The 15644-nt window shown below is 51.2% G+C and overlaps 1 pseudogene; it reads right to left on the minus strand.

Annotated features, from left to right (window-relative positions):
- Positions 1 to 10539: 10539 nt before the first annotated feature.
- On the minus strand, positions 10540 to 12146 carry LOC123114940 (cation/H(+) antiporter 28-like; annotated as a pseudogene).
- Positions 12147 to 15644: the final 3498 nt, after the last annotated feature.

Below are 15644 nucleotides of genomic sequence, written 5' to 3' on the forward strand. Positions count from 1 at the left end.
CCGGAAGGAGCATCGACCGGACCAGGCGTGGCCACCGAAGACACGGCGGGCGCGGCGCCGTAGGCCGCGCCATAGGGTGACGGCGCCATCTGTGACGACGGAGGCATCGGCCAGGTAGAAGGCATCGGTGGCGCGGCGCCGTAGGTTGGTGCAGGGGCGCCGTACCACAGAGCGTAGGTCGGGGTAGCGCCATAGTAGGGCGGAGGGGCTCCGTAGGAGTGGGGAGCCGCCCCGTAGGCGGACGGTGCAGCGGCGCGAAGGCGAAGGTCGAGGGCGAGGCGCCACCAGTGGCGATCGATGGCTGGGGCGGGTTCGGCCCGCCCTGCTCCTGCCCGCCCTGCCCGCCCTGCAGATGGCTTTCGGCAGGCAGCGACGGCTGCCGCCAAGCCGTGGCGAGCGGGGGGGATGCGAGGAAGGGCGACGAGGGAGCGACGGGCGCGCCAGCAGGGGAGGAAGCCGAGGCGGCGGCGGAGTGCGTGGAGGCCATCGGGCTAGGCGGCGGCGGTAGCGATCGGCGGCGGCGGCAGCGAGGGGTGCAGCGGAAGACTGGAACTCTAGTCTGATACCATGTAAAACTAGAATATTGGGGCAACTGCTCGACACCTTTGGGGGTGCGGCTATCTCATTATATATAAGTACCAAAGGGTACAAATATAAGTACAATACGTATACACAAGTTTACGTATCCATATACAGTCTAACACCCATCATTTTTGGTTCTTTTTTATGCTACTGCCGCACTTGGGTTTGCAATTTTATTTGACCATGGTTCCCACCAGCAGAGCTGACGGATGGACATAAAGGATGAAGACCATGCAACAACTGTAACCTCGCATTTGGCAGCCACACACTAAGAGCAATGGCAGTGTCTTCCTCTAGCTCTGTATAGTATTTTTACCCATTGAAACAGAAGAAAAGATGAGAGACAACATATGCGTGCATGTACTTTCCATTTGCACTGCATTTCAAACAGGTACTCCGTCCTACCAATGCTATATAATTAGATACATGCCTTTTTAAAGCCAGGGTCCAAACGGTGCATTAAAAAATTAAAAATACTCCCTCCAATCCATATTAATTTTCGCTCAAATGGATGTGTCTAGCACTGAAATACATTTGGATACATCCATTTGAGGGACAAGTAATATGGATCGGAGGGAGTACAATGTATCACAAATTATTACATAATGAGGATTTCTCCAAAAAAATATTATTATTCTGTTCAGCGTGATATCGCCATCCTGAATATCTTTGCACAAAGTAACAACCATTTGGTACTTCTTTCTTAACAGGAACCATTTGGTACTGAAATTCTATTAACCAAAAGTAGTATGTGATAGCTTTCAAAAGAACCATGGTGTGCGACATCAGTGGCCAAGGAATACTTTGCATTAATAACACCAGTTAACTTCAATCACAAACCTTCAGTTAAATCCTTCTTGGTATGACAAGGGCGTTATATTAAACATCCTTGTATCCTAAAGCAAGGTCTGAGCATCTCACATTGATGATGTCGCGCATCACTCCTATGATAAACAGCCTAAGCAGCACTAAAATCTTATGAGAAAAAAAATATAATCCTTTTATTATAATGAACTTCAACAAGATATGATGGACCTCTTGTATGGTCAGTGACAAGAAAACCAAGCAAGAGAAATACCAGGAGCATACATAGTTGTTGGGGACTGAGGTCGGTCCACACCTAACTCCTTCCGAAAACCTGACTTTTCTCTGTTTGCAAGATTCTTGTAAACAGAAATTGCAAGAGCGTGTGATTACTCATAGTGAAGAAGCATACATCTATCTATAAGAAGAGTGCGATGCTATTAGATTATTATGTGTACTTCTAGTGTATTTGTTGCCAAACCTAGATCAATATTGACCTCATAGGTACACAAAAAAGTAGACTCGAAAACACACGAAAGGGGGAAAGGGGTACCCGTTTTAAGATGTCTTTAAACTAGGCTGCGTATAGCTCAACACACAGCTTTGCAAACCTAGATCAGTATTGACATTTGCTGGGCATGTTCCTTTTTTCAGAGCTCCAACGTGTGCATGGAAACCCATGAAGAAAATTTAATAGCGTATATATACATGTTTTCTTTGTCTTGAAATTTCTAGGCCTCTTGTATGATAAGTGACAAGAAAAACAATCAAGAAAATAAAAGAAGGAGCATACATAGTCATCAAGTCCAAGATCGGTCCACACATGATCCCTTGTCAAAGCCTAACTTTTCTGTGTTTGCAAGATTCTTGTAAAGGAAATTAGAAGAGCGTGTGATTATTTATAGTGAAGAAGCAAACCACAAATCTATAAGAACATGCAAATACTACTGGATTACCACGCATACTTCTCGCATATTAGTTTGTAAAAGTCCAAGGACAGTGCAAATTAACTCGCCCCTAATTGTTGTAGTTTCAATGCCATCTAACTGAGCGTCCTGCATTCTCTCATTTTAATAGGCATTTTATGAGCTGGACTCAACTGCTTTGAGCTTTGTTATCAACACTTCACACACACAATGGAAGGATTAGAAGTTAGATTTAAAGATGTACAAGTTTGATGCTGTGCTGACTGATGCACAACTTATGAAAAGACTTGATAGCAGAATTGGTGAAGCTGACTGGAAGACCCTTATTACTTATTGGAGATCTTCGGTATTTGAAGTAAGTCATCCTGCTGAATCAAAACTGTAGTATATCCATCCAAATATCAAAACTGTAGTGTATTCCAATGTATCTATTGCTGCCACCAGGAAGATAGCATTATGTTTTCTGTGTCCATGTATCTATTGCTGCAACCAGGAACATAGCAACATCCCTTTCAGTACCATTCAATTTATGGCCACTACTGAAGAGTAAATAAAGATAACTGAAATACTGTACTTCTCACACGGATAGAAAAACCAATGGAAGGTGCATCTCTAATACTTAGCTATATGGTACCAGTTCCCTAGAAAAACAAGTTACATGACCACATAGCTCTTTCTTGTGTTCAAGAAATAAAAATTACAGTTTCAATTACGCCTCTTAAACCATCCTCCATGTTAATCTTGTCTGAGGTATTCTCTTACAGAAAGTCAAACATCAACAGATGACAGATGCGTCTGAAACCTGTAGTGAACTGGACTTCCCTTCGCCTTTTATGTCTCATATTCTTTCTCTCTTGCAGATCTCTGATGGTGGTGGAAAGACAACATTTGTTTATGTCATTGTGGACAACAAAATGTGAGAATATATCTTTTCTTCGTCATCATTGTTGAAAGGCTGCTAGTACTTACCTTTTTGTAGTTATAACTAGATGAGTGTGGCAGTCAACATAGCTACAGCTACAACATTTGTTTATTTTCCCTGTTATGCACCTCGACATGAATTATTTTCAGGTTCACAGCATAACATAAATCGTCAGTGCACAACATTTATTTCACCCTGTGATATAAATCATGTGAAGATAGTCATGAAATGATTCAATCATCCAATTATTTCTCAAAACTTGGGGTCGTGTCTCCTGGTCGACTTAGGTTATTCTTGGTTTGACACTTCCGCAAGGATCCCAAGTTTACAGGCCTGCAAATCAAACTTATTCACCTCAAAGTTAGTGGCTATATATTAATTTGGTTTCTATGTTTCATGCCTGATGCTCTTTACTCTCAAGTTGAACAGGTAGTACAGTGGTACTCACTGAAAAGGAAATTTCATCAGCTTGCATGTATATTAATTGTATGCTTTTTCGTCTTTCCAGGTTGCTGTCTGGTTGTGTAGGGAAGACAAGAGGACTAAGAAGGAACCGTCAAGCTGTCAGTTTGCACCAACTAGATATCTTCTGTAATGGAGCAAAAACAATCCATCGTGTAGCTACCATTTTGTAAAGGATATCTTGTGTAACGGAGCAAGCATTGAATCGTCGGATATGTATCTATCATTTTGTAAACCTATCGGGTGTTTTGATCACCTAGACAAATGTTTCCTCTTATTTAGTTACCTCTATTATGAGAATTATTAGTGTTATTTTTGTTTGGTTCTGTTTTAATATTTCAGAGTACATGCAAGTTATTGTAACTTTATAGATAATGATCAGATATGTAACCTGATTGATATTGTTTTGATAATGTAATGTGCCTAATACCATTGGCAAAGTGCAGACGAACTATCGGTCGGCAAAAGGAAGCACCGTCCTACTGTTGGTCGGGAAAGGTTCATGCTAGGCCCAACGGGCTGTTGGTCGGCAAAGATAATACCATCAGATTGTTGGTCGGGAAAGGTTCATGGCAGGGCCAACGGAAAGTTCGTTGGCAAAAATATTGTCGTCGATCAATCGGTCGGGAAAGGTATGGAAGAGAAAATCGGTCGGGAAAGGTTTGTGGCAGGGCCAACAGAAAGTCGGTCGGTAATGTTTCATAAAGCCGTCCAACAGTCTGTCAGGAAAAATATGTTGGTCGGGAAAAGTCTTTCCCGTCTGGACTTTCCCCAACAGACTGTGTTGGTCGGCAATAGTCTTCCCCAACCGATTGTTTGTCAGCGAAAGCTGTTTTCCCGACCAATCTGTGTGTTGGGGAAGTAGTGTTGTGGTGTAGCTGATAAGCTTCTATGTATAAGCTTTTCCCTAGTAGTGTATATCTTGCCACAGCTGCAATACTTCTATCCACTAGATTAATTTGTTAGAATAGACTCGAGAAAGAATTTTAGGGTTAGGTTTTAGCCGAACGCATCTCAGACCGACCGAATAGGAATTTTCGCTCCCACCAATTTGGCCCTAGGGCTGCAAACGGGTTGAGCTCGAGCGAGTTGGATTTGGCTCAACTCAACTCATAAAAAATTCAAGCGAGCTCAAATTGAGTGAAGCTCATGATCGAGCTGCAGAACATGACTCATGCTCAACTTGTAACGATCTCAGGACGATCTCGAGCTAGTTTCGAGCTAAATGAGATGGTAAAAATTATAAATCTATGGATGAAAAACAAAAAGATTAAGGCGAATATGCTGGGAACCTTTGCCAAATATATAGGATACTTAACAGATAGTCGACCATGTGCCATAATTAGGCCTAAATCTTCTCTGCACTTAATTAAGTTTCCATGTTCATTGGTAAATAAAATGGAGAAAAATTATGAACAACATATATGGTAATAAATTATCTTATTTTCATTTAATATATGGCATGATCATTTAACATAATGATATTATGTTGAGCTATCGAGCTAAAATTGAGCGAGCCGACATTGCCTCAAGATCGGCTCGTTTCTCGGTCAATCTACATAAAGTGTTCAAACTCAGCTCTTTTCTTTTCGAGTCGATCTCGAGTCGAGTCAAAAAACGAGTCGATCTCGAGCGGCTCACGAGCCTCGAGCTTTTCTTGCAGCTCTATTTGGCCCTGGCCATTGCACAAGTACAACTCGGTTCCACCGAAACGTACTAATCGGTGAGACCGAAAGTAAAGTTTCAGTTAAACCCTAGCATCTCGGAAACAGCAGAAACAGAAAAATGAATCAGTGGCACCGTGAAATGAATCAGAAACAGTTCGAACCAGAGAAACACCTGCGCTAGCAAAAGAAACGCACATTGAGCGGCCCACTTAGCCCGCAAACGGAGAGCCCTGTGCGAAAGCGCAACAACTTGACACAGAATGCGTCACATAGGACCTCCCGCGTTGGAGATGCCCTAACCACGAACCCAATCTTCTTCGACATATCTCGGCGATGGCCTATGGGTTCGCTTGCCGGGCCGGCCCTCTTCCTTGGCTGGGCTGGTAGACCGTTGCTAGCTCCCACGCTAGTTTGGTCCAAAAACAGCGAAATCACTAATTAAGGAGTACTTATGTCAAAGATCACTCCCACCTTCTCAGGTTACGATAAGTGCATGCGCACCACTTGTCGCAGCCTGAGAGTTTTCACTTTTTACGTACATCTGTTTATTCAAAACGTTTTATCTTTTAAACCGTGCGTCCAAATCTCGAACCGTCTTCATCATTGGATTCCTCTTGTCGAGATCTTCAAAACTAGATTCCATGTTGATAGGTTTTGACGAACTTTTTTTAACGAAAAAAACGGTCAAAAAATGGACGGAAAAATGAACCGGAAGCACGTTTTTTCCCCTTTTCGAAAGAGGCACGGCCGTGCCTCTCGCGGAAGAAAAATAATTAAAAAACACGTTTTTACCGTTTCCGAGATGCATGCGAAGCACAACCGTACTTCTCGCGGAAGCAAAACCGTGCTTCTCACGGAAGGAAAAAAACAGAAAACATGTTTTTTTTTCCTGTTTTCAAGAGACAACCTTTTGCAAAAGTAAAAATGTGCCTCTCGCGGAAGGAAAAACAGAAAACACATTTTTTTTGTCGTTTCCGAAAGACATGGCCATGCCTCTCATAAAAGCAAAACCGTGCATCTCGCGAAAGAAAAAGACTTGTTTTTTCTTGAATTTTTTTATCTCCAAAAGCGAAGGAAGACCATGAAAAACTAAAAAATCCGAAAAAAACTCAAGAAAAAAACCATTCAAAAAGCCAAAAAATACGAGCGGTAAAATAAAAAGAAACAAAATCCAGAGCGCGACACGCGGTGACGACTGAGAGCGCGCCACTCGGCCGACCCTCAAGTGATCTTTGGGATGCTTTCAAAAAAGAGTGGCTCACCCTCAAGTGATCTTTGGGATGCTTTTAAAAAAGCGCTCGCCAACTAGGTGCTCTCGAAAAACAGAAGTCCATGCATGCATCCGTTTGACCATAAAATTTTCTTGGAGAACCGCTTTGCCCAAAAATTAGACCGGCACGTACAAGAGCTACTCTACATGCATGAGTTGGTTTCGGAACGAGACGTCAGACCGACGCGTACAAGAGCTGCACTTCGACTCGGACACAACAGAATCGCTTGTCCTCCTTAGATTCTTTCTATCTATATAAGCACTGCGTTATCCCAGAACAGGTACGCCCATAACCAATATATCGAATCAATGGTCGACATCGAGAACCCGCCTGCCCCCAGCGCAGCGACGGCGGAGCCCAGCCGGCACGGCTTCTGGGCATGGAAGGAGAGGTTCGTCATCACCTACTTCACCTACAACCCTCCCGACTTCGGAGACGACGAGGTCGCGGCCGTGGACGCCGACGAGTGCAGCAGGTGCGGCTTTCTCTGTGTGGGGTCTCTGGCCGGGTTCCTCGTCTTTCTCGGCTCCCTGCTTCTCCTGCTCTTCTTCCATCAGCCGTCCCAATCCGCCATTGGATCGGTGGTCTACGTGGCCACGCGCGTCCTCGCCATGGCGGGCATGCTTGTCGGGTTTTGCTCCGCCTGCCTCTTTCTTGACCTTTGCGACAGGATGGATAAGGGTGATAAACATGCAGAGGTGATTATAGACAGGATGATGTAGAATTTTTTTTGTTGAATATAGGTTCCCTAGTAAAATACCAGTTCATATTCCAGACGTACGTGATTGCTGTGAGGGACAGAGAGAGAGAGGCAGAGGTCATTAGACTTGTTATTAATGTAAATTCAAATTGTGCCATGTATTCATCCATATATGTGTTTCTGAGTTACATAGTTTTACTAAACAGATTACAGATGTATACACCTGTCTTCTTGGAGTTTGCTGTACATACATGCATGGTCCTTAATTTTATTCCAAATATGCAGAACCGTCCATATACCGCACACGGTTAAAACTCCCTATCACAAACACAGTTTCGAACTGCGGCCTTGTTGCAATGGTTTGCAAATAAGACTGGTGCGTCACGCACACTACGAGATAACCATGTGAAATTAGTCCGCATGCCGCACACCATCCGTCCGAAACAAATGTGTGCGATGGGCCCAGCAATCACAAATGATCGGTATAATAACTAAACCTGTGAGATCTGCCATACATCCCACGTGATTAACAAGAAAGAAACATTTGCTTCGGACATCGTATTCGTATCACATACGATTTTCCTGTAACAATCGTGTGGGATGGGGTCCCCCGTCGCACACAATTTGATGGGTGGAAACGTTTGTGTCTCAGCCCATATCACAAATGATTGTACAAGCACAATCGTGTGGGATGGGTTCCTCAGTTGCACATGCTTTGATGGGCGAAAAACTTTTGTGTCTCGGCCCCATACCACGAATGATTGTAGAAGAAAAATCGTGTGGGATGGGCTCCTCCATCAATTTCGTGCTCGAGCGAGAGGTCCGCGACCTCGATGTCGTCCGTGGTCTGCCGGAGCGAGAGGCAGACATGGGCGACGTAGAGCGGCAGCACGAAGGAGGAGAGCACAAAGTTGATCTTGCTAACGAAGCTAGGAGGCGATGTGGATAAGGAATGGAGGCGTGAATGGAGTCAATTTACCCCCTCCCCTCCCTTTTATAGGTCAATAAAAAGATCAAGGGTTACCCCCATGTCACAGTAAAACCACCGGTTACTGACACTGAGAATCTGGAGCACGATCCCTTTATTGAAGGGATGTGCCAATGAAAACCGTCTTGGGCTACGATATGTCCAGCATTAACTGGCCGCCCGCGGTGACTCTTCGGTCCTCGGCCAAAAAAGACTGCCAGAGTTTGACCCGGTTAGGCCTCACACAAAAAGCTCGTGTAGTTGCCTCCCTCCATGCCTTGCCGGGGGAAGGGCTCTCCTTGTACTTGTGCTCCCACATTCCCAACAAAATCAAGCAGGAGTGGGGTATTACACCTAAAAGGTGGCCCGAACCTGGGTAAACGACCGTGGTGCTCTCTGCTCATCCCGCTCTTTGCGTCTAGTGCTCTCCCCTCGCCGAATCACAAAGGGCCATGTTGACCCCATAGACCGGCGTTCCACACCGACACCAATCATACATTGAGTGGTTGATCCTAATGATGAGCAAGTGATTCTATTGACAAGTGGCTAGTGAGACGATGTTGCTCCTGCCTCCAGTGATGATTGGTGATGTCCCTGCTAGAGTTTGCTTACCACCCAACGAGGTAAGAAGGGACGGCTGCAGGCGCATTAGGGTTTATAGGTCATGAAACATCCATCTATTAGAGGAAAACGACTGGATTGAGCCTAATCAGAGCACTAAACAAACCGCATGACTGGACGCCGTCCGAGTTGGATGCAATTAGCAATAGAGTCCACCCCTGACGTCCTTCCTATTTTCACAATTTCCATGGGCCCTTTACCAGTTTCAAAATTACAGAACTATCATTTACACTATGGGCACTGATAGGCGCCGGTGCGCCGGCCCAAATTTGGGCCGGTCGCACGGCAGCCGCACGATTAGCGCGTCATCGACCGTCTGTTTTGCCAGCTGGCCCACGCCCTTCGTTGACTTCGTCTTCCACCACCGCGATCCCTCTCTGCGAGTAGTTTCCCGCCCCGCCGACCGCCCCGCTGGCTGCAGACCTCGAAGCAGGTCGCGCCTCGCACGACCCCTCCCCCTACAGCGCAGTTAGGCGCCTTCCCCTCACCGCCGGTCATCGCCCGGCTCCAATGGGACGCCTTCGCTCCTTCCCCCCAGCGTCCGCCGTCGACAATGGGGAGGACGTCGTGGTTCGCATCCAAAACAACGGTTGTAGCAAAAAAAATGTGCTGCTTCCAGCAAACTTGAAAACGCTGGTATCAAAAATTGGAAAAATGGACTTTGTTGAAAGAAAAAAAATCAAAGATGCCGGTTGTAGCAAAAAATGAAGCTCATTCCAGCAATTCAAAAGGCATGTGGTAGCAAAAATGCAAAATTTTGGCGGTGTACCAACAAAACTTCCAGCAAAAAAGTATTACGATGGTAGCAAAAAGAGCAAATTGGGCATGATTCCAACAAAATCAAAAAATGATGGTAGCAAAAAAAATGTTGATGGTTCCAGCAAATACATATTACGGTGGTAGCAAAAAACTGAAAATTGGACGATGATGGTTCCATCAAATCAAAACGCCTGTAGTAGCACAATTAGGCGCTGGTTCGAACATCTAGTTGCCATGGTTGTAGCACTTGTCGGGGCACGGCCATCCACCCCGTTGCCTGCCCGTGGTCGTGGTCACCCACCCATCGCAGCTCCTCTGTCCACCGGTTGCAGCTCCCGGCCAGGCCGGTTGCAGCTGTTCCCGTCCACCAGATGCAAATCCCCGGCGTGCTTCCTCCTCCGTCCAGCGCCAACCCGTGGTCCATCACACGGGGGCGTCGGGGAGCAGGAAGGGGAGGGCCGACGAGCAGAGGTGAAGAGAGATGAAGAGAGGAGCAGGGGATGCCTCGCCGGTGGGGGCCTTGCCGGAGAAACCGCGGCGCTGGCCGAAGCCAGGCGCATGGAGAGAAATGAGTGGGGATGGATATGTGCGAGAGATGCTGAGAAGAGAGGCGAGCAGGGGATGGAAGGATAAGACACGCGTGGCTGAGATATAAAAGGACGGATGTGTGCAGGCCATGTGGCCGCGTGGCACGTACGTGGTGGCGCGTGGTCGCTCGCGACCGGCCGAGCGTTCGGCCGGTGCGCAGCCAAACGTTTCCCTTACACTATTAATAAAAAAATCGGTAGTAAATAGCTATCCACAGTAAAATGTACACTTAAAAATTGTTAGAGAAATATGGCTACGGAGGTGGAATAACGAAACAAGGAAATGGCTTGCATTACAAGGGCATGAACTCCTCATCGATCACCTTGTAGTGCTTCTTGGCGTCGTACTGCTGCACGATGAGCACGGAGGCGGTGGTTGAGAAGTCCGACGAGGCTAGGATGTCGCCGACGAGCCCGAGCTCCAGGCACTCTGCCCACTCCTCCAACCCCTCGGTGAGCACCGAGTTGCGGTCCCTTCCCTTCCCCACCACGAAAAGCCGGTAGTCCCCCTGCATCCCCCGCAGCACCGCCACCAGCTCCGCCCCGTCCGCCACGTGCTTCTCGAGGTACCCGACGGACTTGTTGCCGGCGACGTGCTTCCGGTAGAACTCGGCGAAGAACTTGTCGTCCGCCTGCGCCTGCAGCTCCTCCTGCCCCGTTGTCGTCGCCGCCATAGGCATATGCCGCTTGCTCTTGGACTCGAAGAGACTCGTCCGCGCCTTAGCCCGCGCCTGCGCCATCGCGTTCTGCACCACCCGTAGCGCCGTCAGCCGCACCAAAGCCTGTTGCTTGCACATGAACGACGCCAGCGTCAGTGCCTCCCGGTCGTCCGCGCCGCCGATGAATACCACCACAACCGACGCCTGCGCCGTGCTATCTGGACGCTGCTGCTTGCCGAGGCCGCGGTCCACGATGATCCCCACCGAGCATGGCGCTAGCTGTAGCACCTTCTGGTTCACCAGCCGAAACCCGAAGTGGCCGCCGTCCATGGTGCCGTCCAGGCACTGTGTCTTGTGGAACGGCACTAGGATCAGCGCTGCCATGGCGTCCTCGGCGCAGATGCACAGGTCACTGTGCATGTCCGGGAACGACGACAGCGCCAGCAGCCGGCGCACCTTCACCTTGCCGCCGCACTCCGCCTGGTACGCGTCTAGCGCCTCGCCGATCAGCTTCCGCATCTCCGACACCTCCTCGTCCACCACTGTCACGCCGTCCAACCCACCGCTTTTCACGGTCGAAGACGCCGTCTGGTCCGTCAGCTGCACCATGTCCACGGCGTAGCACGCAATCTCGCCGTTGCCGGCGCCCCACCGGAGCGACTCCATGAGGAACGCGAGGGTCGGCACTTCCTGCGGGCCACGGAGGCCGGCGACGAGGCGCAGCTCTGTGGACGGGTCGTGGTGCTGGAGGCCCATGAGGCGCCACTGCACGCTCCGGCGTGCCCAGGAGGCGATCCCCATTCCCACCATGGGCGTGACGGCGACGTTGAGCGCCACCATGAAGATGATGGCCATGAAGGACTTGTCGGTGAATATGATGCCGGCCTCAAAGGCGGCGAGCGCGCAGTAGATGTGGAAGTAGCCCTTGACGTTGAGCAGCATGCCGAGCGCGAGCGCCTCGAGACAGCCGAGGCCCCGGAGCAGCCGACGAGCTTGCCAAGCGTGCCCATGGAGGTTGCCAAGAAGATCTTCCACCAGGGGAATGTCAGAGTCGCTCGATCTCTCTCAACTCGCCAAACACACAGAGAGGAGAGACCGGAGGTTTTGCGTCACGTTCAACCTTGTGACTTTTCTGTTTCTTGATCTCATCTACTTATTCTGTTACAGATAAGAAGGAGTAGCCCGGTCCTAGCGCCACGATCCCTAAACCTCACGCCATCCCACGAGTGGATATCGTGGCTGACCACCCCGATCGATCTGGCAATGATCGTGCCCAGATCGCCTACATGCGCGGCTCGCACAAACGGCTCGCGAGCTCCTGCGCCTAGCTACGTTATTTTTCTGACGAAAGCAAAGCTAACTGAATAACAGACTACAACGACTAGATTAGCTAACAAATCTCCCCTCTAATCTTGTCGCTGCCTAATTATTTCTGTCATGCCAATCCTCCCCCTAAGCTCCAGAAACTTGAGTCATCCAAGCGCTTTGGTGAGGACGTCGGCGAGCTGATCGTTGGTGCAGATGTAGTCGATGTCGATACGCCCTTCTTCCACACACTCACGAATAAAGTGGTATCGTAGCTCAATGTGCTTGCTTCGGTCATGGAAGACGGGGTTCTTGGAGAGAGAGATCGCTGACTTGTTGTCGACCAGAAGTCGCGGTGGCCGGACGTCGGTACTCAGCATCTCTCCGATTAGCCGGGTCAGCCAAATCCCTTGGCAGGCAGCGGTGGTGGCAGCCACGTACTCAGCTTCACATGAGGAAAGCGTCACCACCCTCTGCTTCTGCGACTGCCAACTTACTGGGCTGCCGCCGAGGTAGAAGAGCACTCCCGTTGTGCTCCGCCTGTCGTCGATGTCGCCGGCGTGATCTGCATCACTGTACCCCAGCAGCTCCGGCGTGCCCTCGCCCCGGACGTAGGCACAGCCATAGTCCAGCGTGCCTGCTACATACCTTAGCAGGCGCTTCACAGCCGCGTAGTGATCTGACGCCGGTGCCTCCATGAACCGGCTCAGGTAGCCGACGGCGAAGGAGATGTCCGGTCTCGTGTGCACGAGATAGCGCAGCCCTCCGATAATGCTGCGGTACTCCGAGCTGTCCACCGGCCTCTCCTTGCTGTCTCTGCTCAATTTCAGTCGAGCTTCCAGCGGCACGTTACCAGGGTTGCACTCCTCGAGCCCGGCGCGCTCTAGCAGCTTCTTCGCGTAGGCTGCTTGACAGAGCGTAATCCGGTCGCGCTCCTGGCGCACCTCGATGCCCAGGTAGTAACTGAGCTCACCAAGGTCGCTCATGCGGAAGAGCGCGGTCATCTGTCGCTTGAACGCGTCGATCTCCGTCTTGTCCGCGCCTGTGATGACAAGATCGTCGACGTACACACCAATGAGCAGGAGCTTGTCGCCCTCCCCGCGTCGGTAGACCGCATGCTCCGAGGGACAACGCTCAAAACCCAGAGAGCGCAGAATCTCGTCGAGTTTGGCATTCCAGGCTCTTGGGGCTTGGCGTAGTCCATACAGCGCCTTGCGCAGGCGCAACACCTTCCCTTCTTTGCCGGGGGCTAGGTACCCGGGCGGCTGGAGGACGTAGACCTCTTCCTGCAAGTCCCCGTTCAAGAAAGCGGACTTGACGTCCATGTGATGAATTGGCCACGCGTGGTGCGCGGCGAGCGCGACCAGTACACGTACTGAGTCCATGCGCGCCACCGGAGCGAACACGTCCTCGAAGTCCACTCCTTGGACTTGGACGTATCCTTTTGCCACCAGCCGCGCCTTGCGCTTCACCACCGCACCGTGGGCGTCCTTCTTGAGCTTGTAGACCCACTTGAGGCCTATGGGTCGGTGCCCGGGCGGGAGCTCGCACAGCTCCCATGTGTCATTGTCGACGATGCTCTGTATCTCCTCGTTCATGGCGTTCCTCCATCCTCCCTCTTTCTGCGCCTCATTGAAAGAGCTTGGCTCCTCCCTGCGAAGAGACACAGGTAGCTATACTGGCTATTGTCACTTGTTCCTTCCTCTGTGGTGTCCCACAGGTTCTCCAAGGTCCGGTAGCGTCGCGGCGCCTCCTTGTCAGGTGGTGGCACCGATGCCCCTGGTGGTGGAGAGACAAACTCCATGCCAGAGTGGTCCGGGCTTGGTGTAGCGCAGATCGGCGTCGTGGGCCGCGGCGGGGGCGCACTGGTGCGTGACGATGACGGCGTTGTTGGTGAGCGTGGCGCCTCAGGAGATGATGCACCGGATGGGGTGCTGCCGACCATCTTGTTGGGCACTGGTTCGAGCTCGACGGAGAACGTGTCCCACTGTGACTCCTCGCTCGTTGCCGCGACCTGGGTCCAGTCCCACGCGGCCTGCTCGTCGAACACGACATCCCTCGAGACCAGGACGCGATTCGACGGCGGGTGGAAGACGCGATAAGCCGCCGATCCCGGCTCGTAGCCGATGAAGACCATGGGTGTGCTCCTGTCTTCAAGTTTCGACAGGTTTGGGCGTGTCACCTTGACGCGCGCGACGCTCCCGAACACGCGCAGGTGCTCGACGTTTGGGCGCCGCCCGCACCAGGCCTCGTGCGGGGTCGACCCCACCACACTCTTCGTTGTTGACCTGTTCAAGAGGTAGACCGCCGTCGTTACGGCCTCGCCCCAGAACCGTGCCGGCACGCCCTTTGCCTTCAGCAGGCTGCGCGCCATGCCCACGATGGTCTGGTTCCGGCGCTCGACCACGCCGTTCTGCTGAGGCGTGTAGGACGCCGTGAGCTGGCGCTGGACTCCCTGGTCGGCGTAGTACTCACCGAGGCTGGAGGAGGTGAATTCCCCGCCGCGGTCCGTGCGCAGCGCCTTGAGCTGCCGGCCGGACTCGAGCTCCGCCATGGCCTGGAACCGTTTCAGTGCTGGCTGTGCCTCGTCCTTGGTCGCGAGCAGGTACAACCACATGTGCCTACTCTTGTCATCTACCAGCAATAGGAAGTATCACTTCCCTCCTGGCGTTGGAGGGGAGATCGGCCCACAGAGGTCCGCATGCACCAGCTCAAGGACCTCGCCGGCTCTACGGAGAGCCGCCTGAGGGAAGGGTGCCCGGCGCTGCTTGCCGGCGAGGCACGCCTCACAGACACGATCCGCCTCGTCGAACAGCGGGAGGCCGCGCACCAGATCATTCCGGGCAAGTTGGCGTAGAGCCCGGAAATTCACGTGGCCGTAGCGCGCATGCCAGCGCCACGCATCCTCTCCGGCGTGTGCCGCGAAGCATACTGGCCTGGCCGGAGTGAGCTACAGCACGTACAGCCTCCCCTTGTTCCGATGCACCCGCGCGAGGAGACGCCCACCCGGATCACGGAGTTGGAGCACGCCGAAGCTTATGTGGGTCTCGTAAGCGAGCTCGTCCAACTGTCCGATGCTGACGATGTTGCTGCAGAGCTTTGGGATGTAATACACATCTGACAGTACCAAGTGCTCACCGTTGCGGCATTGGAAGAGGATCGTCCCTCTCCCCTCGATCTGGACCGCCGAGCCGTCCCCAAGTTTCACAGCGCCGCGGACGCCGGTGTCCAGCGCCGAGAAGATCTCTCGCCGGCCCGACATGTGGTTGCTCGCACCCGTGTCGAGGTACCAGGCGAGGTCGCAGGACTGGCCGTCTGCCGCTGCGCGCGCCTGGGAGTGCTCTTCGTTGAGCAGTACGTGCTCTGGCGTGGGTTCGGCCGTGGTGCTCACGTCCGCCGTCGCGAGCAGGAG

The sequence above is a fragment of the Triticum aestivum genome, chromosome 5B (assembly GCF_018294505.1).
Source record: "Triticum aestivum cultivar Chinese Spring chromosome 5B, IWGSC CS RefSeq v2.1, whole genome shotgun sequence".
NCBI lineage: Eukaryota > Viridiplantae > Streptophyta > Magnoliopsida > Poales > Poaceae > Triticum > Triticum aestivum.